Genomic DNA, 12,929 nt, shown 5'->3' with positions numbered 1-12,929 from the left:
AGGTAAAATACACGTATGTGTATTTTCACTGAGTTTGTAAAAGTAGCAGCTGAACATAATCTAATGGTTGAGAGGCACTGAAAAGCAAGACCTGACATGGCTGCCCATAGATATATTTCACTCCTTAGTGATGAAGCCTTTCATAGGACTCTTTTAATATAGGAATATTTGGAGAGCTCATGATATGGCAAGTGGGGGATCCCTGAGTAGGACTGGGCAAAGGCGGGATCTACAGAGCTAGTTGGTCATGGTAGGTTGGAAATGTGTTTGTTTATGGTACAGATCAAAGTAATGTAAGAAGAGAAAGGGAGGCTTTTTCCTCTTAACAAGAGTTTCTCTCAAGTTGATGCAAAAACTCATACTGGAATGAACTGCTTAGACCTGTCCAGGTGGAGTGAGGTTGTCATGTTCTCAGGGGGCGTGGATTAGAACCAGTCTACGGATAGAGCCAGGTCAAACTCCCAGACCTAAACACCCCCTGAACTTCAGATACTGTGCAGGCACCTACATACCATGGGAGGGGGCTTTAGATATTTGCAACAGAAGGATGGGGGAGACATACAGTTTCTTTATGGAAACAAGACAACATTTGCACTGATTGGGAGGTGGGATAAAAGACAGAACTTTTGTGGTTTTTATTGTGGGCACTCTGAGACCGTGATGGTAGCGAAACACATAATACATTCTAGATTCCTGTGTTGGGTGTGCTATTGCTATCCATTTGTGAGTTTGGTACTTTGACTAGAATTGTCAATGTAGGGAAAAGATCCCAAACCCTTATTCCCAGTCACTTGTGCAAGGGTAAAGAACCACGCTGGGAGAGGAGAAGTGGGTGCAACTGGGGCATAATAATCTACAAAACACAGATGATCTGCCTGGAAAGAAGAGCTGAAAAGGAGAGAGGAGAGGTGAGAGTGGTGGTGACAGGAGAAGAAAATGTGTCCTATGTCCATCCTGGCAAGCACAGGCCTTTGTTTAAACCCCAGAAAAGGGAAAAGTTTAATGTTGTCTTGTTTATCACACACCTCTATCCCTGAGAGAGGGGGAAAGTTACAGGTTTTTCTTTTGGTTCTGGGAGCTACTTTCACTGCTGGTGAGAGAAGAGATCCCTGTGAAAATACTGTAGTCACATGATTTATTTGACTTCTACTGTAATAGCAAATCCTAACAAAATGCCCATATTCACATATTCCATATGTATGTCATTATCTTATTAAAATAAAATCTAGCATTTCAGTGAAGCATAACCTTTGGAATATGCTTAAAGGACCTGGGTATCCTGGAGACACTTTATTTCATAGTGCCATTTATATACCCATATGGGCTATATTTTTAAGCTGTGTACTTACACACTCTCAACACATCTTTGTCTGAACTCATATGCTTTAGTATTTTAGTAGCAGATTTCTCATAGTCAAGCCTGAGCAAGCTGATCTCTTTGGCTGTTCTTTCTTTGAAAATGTAGAAGAATTACTGGTCCTCTGCTTTCTCTGGAAAAGCTGCCAATGTTTACTCCATACCAGCTGTACGCTTTGAGGTTACAATAATGTGCTTTCTCAGTAGTAGCTGGATTCTCCAGGCATGACCTGTTCTATGGTCCTTATATGGCCTCCTTACGATAGTATCTGAGTGTCTCATGCTATTTAATATAGTTCTCTTCACAGCACCCTCTGAGGTATGAAAGTATGATTGTCCCTATTTTACAAATGGGGATTGGAGGTACAAAGAGACTTGGTATGTCTACACTACTGGGCACCATTAGTTAAACCAGTGCAAGTTGTATTTAAAGGAAGAAAGAGAGGTCTGTCATTCATTGAACCTCCTTGGAGTGGTTTGTGCATGTAACTGAAAGGAGATGGATGGCACTTTTAAGCTGCCTGCTGCAGGAATAACTGAGGCAGTTGCTAATTTGTGTTTCAGCTCAATGCAGAATGTTAATGAGTTACTGTTGTTGCCTCCCTCCGTCCCCCCAAGCAGATTTTATATCCTTTCTATGTCTTGCTTAATATGTGGGTGGGGGTGGGGGGTTATGCTTTATCAACTGAGTACACTGATTTTTCCCCCTACCTGAAGATAACTGGATTTTTGGCTAGCTTCATAAAATGTTGCAAGGGGAAAAATTACTTTTCTTGTGCAGATTCATGACTTTCTGCCAGTGAAAGTGAAATCTGTATATTGCAGCAGCCTGGGGGAGTGGGAAGGAATTCATATGGCTCAGCCAATGCCTTCTGCTTGTCTGTTTTCCCACCCAAGAATTCAGCACTATGCAGACATACAATGGTGAGACTGAAGACATGCAAGCAATTCAAGAGTGTCTCAGGATAAAATTGCTGTCAGTGTACAGGGAGATTCTGGCAAACCAGTAAAGTGCCTGAAACCACTATGGCTTATTGCTAAAAGCAGCCTAGTCAGCAGGCTTAGCTTAACCAAGGCAGGAGGGGAGGGTGTTTTGGTGCCACAGAAAGGGCAGCTTGACCCCGTGTCCTTCCTGATAAGAATTGTGTTGAAGTTGCTGATATATACATTTTAGAAGAGCAGGATGTGCCCCAGGAATGTCTATTGGGGCCTCAAGGCTGCAAACTCTGGGAAAACCCATACCTGGTTAATCAATAATCAGAAAGAACCTCTTGCTTGACCATTGAAACTGCTTACTTAACAAGTTTTCTTTAAGGGTCATGTCATTCTATTACTAACGTATAAATAAGGGGGAAAAGTTTGAGGTAGTTGGACTCTTTTGGACTCTCCCTCTAGATAAATCTTGCAGTCCCCACCGGCAGACAGAAGATTTGGCCATGGGAAGCCTGCCGCTGTGTCACTCGAGAGCCACACTCAGCTTTGGTAATTATCAAGGGTTGGGGGTGTTTTACTAAGCTGTTGTGGATGTGTGTAAGTGCTTTAGACTAAGTAAAGTTTAGCTTTAAGTGAAAGCGCTCTTGTGTTGTCCTGTTTGTGCCAGACATCTATCGGTCGGATGGCCGTGTCTCCCCAGATTTATTTCCTGACACCACCTCACACAGAATAAAAGTTACCAAGAGCTTTTGGTTGAAAGAACCCCCGGTAACAACAGGATGACTTAGAGTAGAACTAAAGATGTTGTTCTCAATATCAGTCTGGGTTCTATCCCCATCTCTACCACTGACTGGCTGTGTGAGCTTGAGCAAGTCACCTGACTTCTTTGTGCCTCTGGTTCCCCTCCCACCCTTTGTCTGTTCTTTCTACCTAGATTGAAAGATCTTTGGGGCAAGAACTATCCCTTACTATGTCTTGGTATAGTGGCTGTAGTGTGCTCAACCATTCTCAGTTGGGGCTGCTAATGCTATTGTAATAGAAATTATTAATAATATATTTCAGGTGTTTTTGACTTGGGAAGGAAGAATAAATCAGCATGGGTTTTCTAGTCTCCCCCGCCTTTCTGATCTAGAAACAGAGGGTACATGTTTAACTACAGCAGCAAAGGAGAAAAGACAACAGGAGGAACACCACGGATGAAGAAAAATCATTACCTGCACCAGCTGCTTTCTAAAGGTTTAATTGCAAAGGCAGAGTAGGGTAGATGCAGCATCACAGCCTAAACAGGGAAGCGGTAATAAGGTCAATAAACTGCATGATGAGACATGCAGTACGATAGATGCTGTAACTTCTTCCATTGACAAGAGCCCACATCGGGACAGCAGATGTTCTGCGTGAGAGCTGAACCACATTTCTCAAACTTTGGTACATGTACTAATAGTGATACAAGGCTGGTTTAAAAGAACAATCCCCTAGAAGTGCCCTGATTAAAACTGCCAAGTCTGAGTTTAGATGCAGTATGCCAAGTCTTAATAGCTGAGAATGTCTGGCCCATATTATGGGGTGAAATGATACTGGTATCTCCCTCAAACTCTCCATATGCAAAGGCACCAGAAAAAGTCTTCCATTCCCAAACTGCAAACTCAGCTATAATGTGAGAGTCTGACTTGGAACTCTCACCAGTGTAACCACTGAACTCAATGGAGTTACTCCAGAATAGCACCGGGGGGAGGTTAGTGTCCAAGAAAAGCATACTCTAAAGAAAAACTTGTGGAAAAAATTTACAAGTGATATTAATGCAAGGAAAATGGTAAGCAGTGGTTTAAATCGTACATTCCTAATTGGAGCTGGCACAATTCATTGATAAACACATTTAATAAGTATTGTTTAAATTGGAAATTCACAACTTTTTAAAGTCAAAATTTTCTGCCAAAACTGGAGAATGTAAAGTTTAGGTTTCCCTAGACACAGTCCTTAGTCACTCTTAGTTCACATGCTGTTACAAAATATGACCTAATTCAGCCTGTTGGTGGCCTGCTACAAACTCGTTTTAGTTAATACAGTTGTTTTCCCCACTTGCTACTTATGTTACCAACTCATTTCACATGTGCCACTCCATAGTTTTCTTTTGGTAGCACTCCCTCCCAACCAGTGCCCTCCAGTTTTTCTGAACCATTTACGTCCCCTACCCACCACATTTTTCACAAAGATAGATTTCTCTCATATGATTTTCGAACTTGGAAAAAAATCATTTATTTAATTGTTGGAACGTTCAGTCCCAATATCGATAACATTTCCTTCCCTCTCTGAGCTCTACCCGCCCTCATTGCCTCTGAGGTTAATTAAATCGTGACTAAAATTGCCAGAGAGGAGAATATTAAAAATACGTAGAGAAAAATGTTTGGAATTATTTATTTATTGTACAAATAAGAGGCCACCCAATGCCAAGAGTTCTACTGAAGTCAATAGCAAAATTCCCATTAATTTCCGGGGCCATGATTTCAACTTGAGAATTTACAGTTTTGGATCCTTTGTTGCTATATGCTGCTACAACAGAATAAGGATTGATATTCCTTTGAATGGCTCATGTTCCAGTGAAATGTAACCATTTCACAGTAACATCTGGAGTGAATACTGTCTTACATTTTGTCCCATATGTTTAGCAGCACAAACTCAGTTAAGACCCAGGTTGTTTTTGTACATCATTGGTATTCATGGCAATTTTAAAATTACACAAACTATTGGACAGATTCCTGCCCCCAAGAAGCTTAAAATTGAAATTATGCAAATACAGTAAAAATGGTCAAAAGACAAGGTGTGAATGTGGAAGCAAAGAGCTGTAGTTGATCAGCATTGGTTAGGGTTAAATGACTGGAGTTTGGGAGGAAAAGGGGTGGAGTAGGGAGTTTGTTACAAGCATAGGATTAGCATAATGAAATGCATGAAGCCAAGAGACAGTGCTTAGAAAATAAAGCATGCCACTTTGCTCGGTATTTTCTAACATACTGTAAATAAAGCCTATCTGTTGGCAAAGGTCACTGCATTTCAGAATTTTTATTTTTATCTGTCAGCTCATCCACCCACCCGCTACCACCACCACAACCCTACTGGTGAAGCACAATTATGACTTCTAAGTGGAAAGGTCTAGGTGAAAACTGCTTTGGGGTGACGTAAGCTCTATGAACGTACAGTAACTCCTCACTTAACATTGTAGTTATGTTCCTGAAAAATGCAAATTTAAGCAAAACGTGGTAAGCGAATCCAATTTCCCCCTAAGAATTAATGTAAATGAGAGGGGTAGGTTCCAGGGAATTTTTTTCACCAGACAAAACACATATACATACACACACTATAAGTTTTAAACAAGCAATTTAATACTGGTACAAAGTGATGATGATTATAAAGCTTGGTTGAGGTGGAGGAGTCAGAGGGTGGGATATTTCCCTTACTGCTAAATGATGAACTAGCAGTTGGCTGAGCCCTCAAGGGTTAACACTCTCACTCTGCAGGCAGCAGGAATGGAGGGAGCTATGCACGTTTCCCTTAAGTACACTGCCTTGTTAATCAGATCAGCTTGCTGAGACTTCAGCTGCTGCAAGCTCCCTCCGTCCTGAGCCCTGGTGTGTCCCCCCGCTCTATGGAAGATGGGGTAAGTGGGGTGCAGGAGCAGGGGGATACCCTGACATTACCCCCCCTTGCTTCCCTCCCCCCTGCACAGCAAGCAGGAGTCTCAGGGAGCAGCTCCAAGGCAGAGGGCAGGAGCAGCACATGGCAGTGTGGGGAGGGACAGCTGCAATTCCTAGCCTGCTGGACAGCTGCTGCACAGGGAACTTAGGGGAGCTAATTGATAGGGGGGGCTTCCAGTCCACCCTGGTTCCAAGCCCCTACCAGCTAGCTGCAACAGGCTGCTCTTCCTGCAAGCAGTGGACAAAGCAGGCAGCTGCCAAACAACATTAGAAGGGACCATTGCACAACTTTAAATGAGCATGTTCCCTAACTGATCAGCAATGAAATGATGTTAACTGGGATCACTTTATGAAATGTACAGTAACTCCTCACTTAAAGTGAAATTTAGGCGGGGTGGGTATATTAGGAATTTTTGCTGGCATTAAAAGTTAAAGAACATGGTTGAGATTTTCAGAGCAACCCAAGGGATTTGAACACTTATTATTCCTATGTCAAATTCCCCTAGACTGCTCTGAATATCTCAGGCTGTGCCCTTACTGAGCTCTCCTTAACCTAACATGACCCTTTCTGCTTCTAAGACACCCCTTGCACTGGGGGGCTGAAACTAGGGATGTATTAGAACCAGCCCTGACATAGCTCTGCCTGTTGAACTGCCCTTATGCTACTGTATTCTCCTGAACAGTGCAAAGGGAATGGAGTAGAGTATGAATCTGGACCAAGGGTTATCCACTGACCTGTAAAATAAACCTATTTCAATACCCATCCCTTGCCTTTGTTACTGGTTTTCTGAATTCTCCCTAGAGAGAGAGAGAATCTGCACAATGTTACTTCTCAGACTGTCATTTTAAACACCCAGTAGATGCTAAAAGGGCAGCGACAGGCACCTGTGGGTTCTAGTCCAAATGCACTAAGGAATGTGCTACTGGGTGAATAGGAAACATTCACATTGTTTTTCAAATGGACATGAACAGAATTCTTATAATAAGATTATGGGGTATCCACCCCACAAAAGAGTTAAGACAGAGATAGTCAATTATTTTTTTTGTCAAGAACCAGACTCCAGAGAAAAAAAATAAAAAAGATAATGATAAGTAAATAAAAAGATTGTTGGGTCTGTTCAAAAGTATCTTGCAGTCTGGCTTTGGCCTGTGGTCCACCTATTGACTATCACTGGATTAAGATGGCCAGGTAGGCCAGTTAACTCCCCAGGCTGCACCTGGAGGAAAAGCCAGGGAACAGGGGTTGATTAAATGAGGCCCAGCTGGGCAGGAACAGGAGGGGCTGTAAAAATCCCAGGAGCTGAGAGCAGAAAAGGGCTGAAGTCACTCTCTAGCCCCTCATATACCTCTATATGTCCATAAATATTCCTAGACAAGGGGAAAGCTGCGGAAAGGCTTATGGAGAAAGCAGCAAGACAGGGTAGCGAAGGCCTTGACTGCTGACTAGAGGGCTCCTGAATTGGAACCCAGAGTAGAGGGTGGGCCCAGGTTTTCCTACCAGCCATTGGAGACATGGCACAGGCCAGCCAGAAGACAGTAGACTGCCTAGGACAACTTGTTCTGGAAATACTTTGTTACCCTACCCCCTGGAAGGTGAACATGTATGGTGATGTGACCAGAGGGCTGAGTCATCAGGAACCACAGTCTCCTCTTGAACCAAGGGGGGTCTGCAGGGCAAGAGGATGACAGGAGAGATGCCACTGGGACGGGTGCCATGCCTGGCCAGAGCTAATCCCCAAGATGGCCAGGAGGAGGTGCCACCAGGGGTGAGTGGAACACCCCCATCCCAGGGGAATTATAGTTCATGGAAGAAGATGCATCTACCATAATAAAGGGGCATTTCTGTTGAGGGGATTTAAATAATTCCTGTTTATTATAAATTAAGTCGTAAAATAGAAGCCCGTGGAAATCAACAGAGACTCTCACTGGCTTCCATGGGCTTTGGACCTGGCCCCAGTACACTTCTTGTTTGCTATTTCATATGATCTGTTTTCAAGGTTGGCTTGTTTAATTATAATTGGCTTCTCCCACACAGTCACTGGGTTTGATGTTGGCTATAGCTAATGCATACAGCGGGGAGGTTCAAATAATTGCTCATTCAGAATTCAATGTTTTATATAATTTTGGCAGTTTGTCAATGTTTATTTTAAGCATTTTTCTATTTTACCAATTAAAAATGTTCACAATAGTAGGAAATTGTCGAGGGTCAGACAATTATTTAATGACAGTAGCCGCATTCAAATTGTTAATGTCACATGTCCAAGTATACAAACTAAATATTTCTAAATCAAACTATAATAAGTTCTCAAGCTGCATTTTTCTTTCTTTGCCTCTATGTAAATTTCAGTTATTGATGGAAATATGTCAGTTTGTGTATGTTTTGTGAAATGGACATTTACTGACAAAAACCGAATCCTTCCAAGCCTAGCTAGAGCACTAGTAAAATTATGGAGGCTTTGTACTCCCCTACTTTAAGAATCAAAGAGTATAGTACAGAGGACAGTAAGATAGAAGGATGCTTAATAAAAATGTCCATGTTTTATATTTAATAAAAACATTTAAAATAGATGTAGCTGTTGAAATACTATAAAACACCTACCCCAATTAAAACTAAAACAGAACAGACTGGAAGATCTGAAAAGAAGAACAGAATACAGGAGGAAACATTATTATTTTTCTTGTAAAGAATATGGTAGGAGATCATTGCTACCAGTGCTGGGGGAAAACCTGGCTATACGCTAAACTAGGGGATTTAAAATATTGTCTTGTGGGCAGGGAATCAAGTGTTGTTCTTGCCAACTCATCAAGAGATGATTAAGGGGCAGCATCTGCAAATTGCTCAATGAGGAGAATGTTTTTGTACCATATCTGACATGTGACTTTGAGAAAAAGACGGGGGCAGAAGTTATTCATATATATATATATATATTGTCTCATAAAGACTTGACAGCAAGGGGCACCAAGCCAAATCTTGGAGAACCCCAACTGCACATTTAAAATACAATAGAGATACAACATAAAAATCAACCAGAGCAGCAATGATTCTTCCTCTCACCATATGACTTATCATTTGATCATTAGTCATGTGACCAATTCAGCTTACAACCCCTCTTGAACTTCCCCACTACACAGAAGTCATATCCTCCGCCTCCACCAGTGCTCACTGAAAAAGACTGGGATTTACAGTCAATAAATAGGGACTATTTTGGACTGGGGAAAGAGACTAAGTATTCCAACGAAGCCCCTTGAGAGAGAGAGTGCTCTGCCAGCAGCCTCTCCTTTGCTGATCACTTCTGTGAGAGTATGGCAGGAGGCCAGGCAGTTTCTCAAGTAGGCATGTCAAGTGATGTTGAGCTTCTTATGCGGTTTCACTACCTCAACAAGCCACGAGCCCCAGGCGTGAGCCTCTTTCTCTCCCCCTCCCAATGTAGAAGCAGCTTCAACTGGGTGTATCCAAAGCAACCAGCTGATAATATTAAGTATTCCTCCAAAGCATAGTCTCAACTACCATGGTCCAGATAGCATATCAGCATCCTGATGTCACTCTACCCTGTGTTTATAAAGCATCTTGCCTAGTACATTGAGTAATATGAAAAATGGGATAGATTCTTCCATAGTGCTGTATTTAATATCCCTCAGTGATGATGGACAGTGGCTCATAATAATTGCTGATCAACTCCTATCTCATAGGTAGGACCAAAACCACTGGAGGAAGGATCCAGCTATTAGCATTGTGTTTTATATAAAAAGAATAAAACCTCTCTAATTTTAAAATGGAGTAAAGAGGCCTCAGATAGAAAAGTAACACTAGGAAGAAGGGAAAGGAAACTAAACTGGATAGAAAATTAATCAAATAGCAACGTCTGAGTGAAAAATAAAAACAGTGGCGGGGCAGTGGCTCGTTCTATATAGGGTCAAGAAAATCTGATCCATACAAAAAAGTTTGAAGTTTCTATTCAAAGTGTTCTGAGTCAGAATGGAGCAGCTGAGGGGCAATAAATAACGTGGGGGAAAAGGAGGATGACTTACTGGGTGAATGTTAGTGGAAGCAACTCTGGGAAGAAACAAGAATGGGAACAGTAACCGAGCCTATTCCAGATTAGCATAGGACTGTAACATGGGGGGAAGGAATAAGGGGACAAACAGAGAGAAAGAAGTCTAGGAGCAAGAGACAGGAGAAGGTGGTTTGAGGAGATCTAAGAGCAAGGAGGTAAGGGGAGGGAGCTGGCAGTAGAGAGGAGAAGACTTGGGGTCTGATACAGCTCCCAGTGAAGTCAATGGGTTGTTTGAGTCAAGCACTTAGAAAAAAAACAATAGAAAAGGCTGTGAGACCAAAAAAGGGAAAGAAGTGAAGAAAACAAAAAGGGGTAGGAATCATTTAGATAGCTTTTGGAATACATAGTGCAGTAACACAATCAAGTGAATGGATGGAACTGTATCTTTTGCATTGATCGATACTATTATCTCTCGCAACATGATGCTCAAGTATCTGAATATTTTCCTGATAAGAATAACTACAGTAATTTTGCTGGTTCAATCTGAACTTTTAAAAAAGGCAAAACTAATTAGATGTATAAGCAAACTAGATAGTCACAACTAATTCATTAAGAACTCATGCCAGTTGCTGTTTAGCTCTGTACTTCCATTGGCACTAAATTAATGCCAATAGTATGAAAACTTTAAAAATGGCAAACATGATTTTTTTGAATATTGAACTTTAATTTCTTTTAATTTTTGTTCCAGATAAATACTAAGCCCTAAATATAAATCCATACACCTCTAGAGTAAGCTTGCTAATTACATTTATCTCAAAAACTGAAATAGGCCTTTAGCCTGTTGGTAATGTTTTTTAATAAGTGGCCACTCTAAATTACAGAGGAATTCATATGGAATTATGCATTTCCATTACATAATTACCTAAAATGTCTGAGGTAATTATTATTACAACGAATACCTTAGGACATAATATAGTGTGAACATTAATCACACCAGCCATATGATGTGCTACTTATTTGAAAGTGTCGCCAGCATATCATTAATCCTAAACTGTCTACAAATCAAGTCTTTGCCCAAAGTGACTACAGATTCTGGTTCCCTCATGTTTGTAAATAGCACTAAACAAAGCCCTCTGGCACACTTTCTCCAAAACTCAACAGTAAATTCATGCACTGCTACAATCTACTTCATGAAGAAGCAAAACAAGTACACCTAAAGTTTGGGTCAGTCTTTAAAAGTATCAGATAAAAAGGCCTATACCACAATTGGAGTTATGTAGGTCTACCTCGGTGTAGTCACTGGGGCTCTGCATGGCTGCATGTATCTCCAGTTGTGGGGCTGAGATCTAAAGTACAGAGATTAGCCAATTGAAGTCAATGGAGTCTTTCCATCAGCTTCAGTGGGTTGTGGATCACATCCTAAGTGTCTGAGCCTGCATTTTTGAGCACCACAAATTCCCTTTTACTTCAAAAGGAATTTGTGTTGCAAAGGAAATGCAGGTTGGAGCCCTTAATCTTTTATATATGATCAGTGGGAATTTGGGCCATGCAAGGAATCCCACCTTTTCAGAACAGTTCATGTAGCTTTACATTAAAATAGTTACATGAATCTTTAAAATAGAGACTACATATTCTCTCTCTCAAGAAGAATCAAGAGGTTTTGATCTTATGTCTGTTAAGTGCAAAAAAGCAATTTTAAAGTTTGTAAGATCAAAAATCAGAGCATTCCAGAAGTGAAGTTTGCTCTGACAATGTTAACTGGGCCATGTTGCAGTACATCTTGTATATTTTATGTTATATGAATAACAAAGAGTAGTAAGTCAAGATTTACACTGAACAAGGGGAGGAAAATAGAACCGTATATGGAATGTAGCCAGGTTAACGTTGCTGGAGATTGCTTTCAGGGCTTGATCTTGTAGCATTCATGTGGCAATAATGCTAGAAGATTTTTTTTGTTCATTTATTTTCCTAGGATTTTTTTAATACACCACTCTAGGATCTGACTATCGCCATGCTTTACGTATATAAACACCACTTCCAAAAACGGCCTCACCCACTACAGCCCTACATAAGCATCAATATTGTTTTAATAACCTCAGTTTCATGATTTTGCATTTTTCCTGTAATTACAATAATAAAAGTGCAGTACAGCACCACTACATTTTTGTGTGATGGATGCAAAGTTGGCTGTAAAACAAGAGACTCTTGAGATGAACAGAAAGTGTCTTAATTGAATTCTGAATATGACTAAAAGGGCTAACCAGACTATTTCCATGGTTGATCAATGATTTCTTTTAAATGCAGAGGGTACACCTGACTGCTTTATACCGATTCTCACTTTCCCAGCTTGGTTGACTACGATCAATAGGTCTCCCTTCTACCCCAAATCTTCATGCTACTCTGTGTTCTCACTCCTCATACACTTGTAGTGGGATGTATCCCACTGACTGGACTTTTAATGTTAATCAGATAACATGTTCAACTGGCTACTGGGTGGCTTAAGGGTTTGGAAACGGGCTATAGAACCTTGTACTTGAGGTTATTAGTTCAAGTCTAACTCAAGTCACTAGTGATCAACAGTCACTATGGTTTGAAGGTTCTTTGGAGTTAAAAAACACAAAAATCCACCCTCACAACAAGCACCTAAATCATTTGGTGCATATAATAGAGTCCAGAGCTCCACGGTACTCTGCACTCCACAAGCATAACAAACATGATCCCTGCCCCAAAGAGCTTTCAATCTAGGTAACGCATGTTAGCAATCTCTGCATAGGCCAAGTCATGAAAAGGCAAGGAAAACAGTAGTGGGGTTTTTTTTCAACTATATATATATATATATATATTCCACACACACTTTCCACCCCCACACACACTTCTCTCTCAGGAGGTGCTCCAAGAGAGCTGCATAGAGAAATGGGGACAGCTACCCAGAGCAGGAGCAGAAACTGCCCAAGCACTG

The 12,929-nt window shown here is 41.1% G+C and overlaps 1 long non-coding RNA gene across 1 annotated transcript; it reads left to right on the top strand.

Moving 5' to 3' along the window:
* Nucleotides 1–67: 67 nt before the first annotated feature.
* LOC120408660 lies at nucleotides 68–3,587 on the top strand. Its single transcript, XR_005600852.1, has 3 exons — nucleotides 68–250; nucleotides 2,752–2,838; nucleotides 3,352–3,587. It is a non-coding gene; the product is annotated as an uncharacterized LOC120408660 (long non-coding RNA).
* Nucleotides 3,588–12,929: the final 9,342 nt, after the last annotated feature.

Source organism: Mauremys reevesii, linkage group 6 (genome assembly GCF_016161935.1).
Source record: "Mauremys reevesii isolate NIE-2019 linkage group 6, ASM1616193v1, whole genome shotgun sequence".
NCBI lineage: Eukaryota > Metazoa > Chordata > Testudines > Geoemydidae > Mauremys > Mauremys reevesii.
The sequence above is the reverse complement of the archived record's forward strand: the minus strand, read 5'-3'. Positions and strand labels throughout refer to the sequence as shown.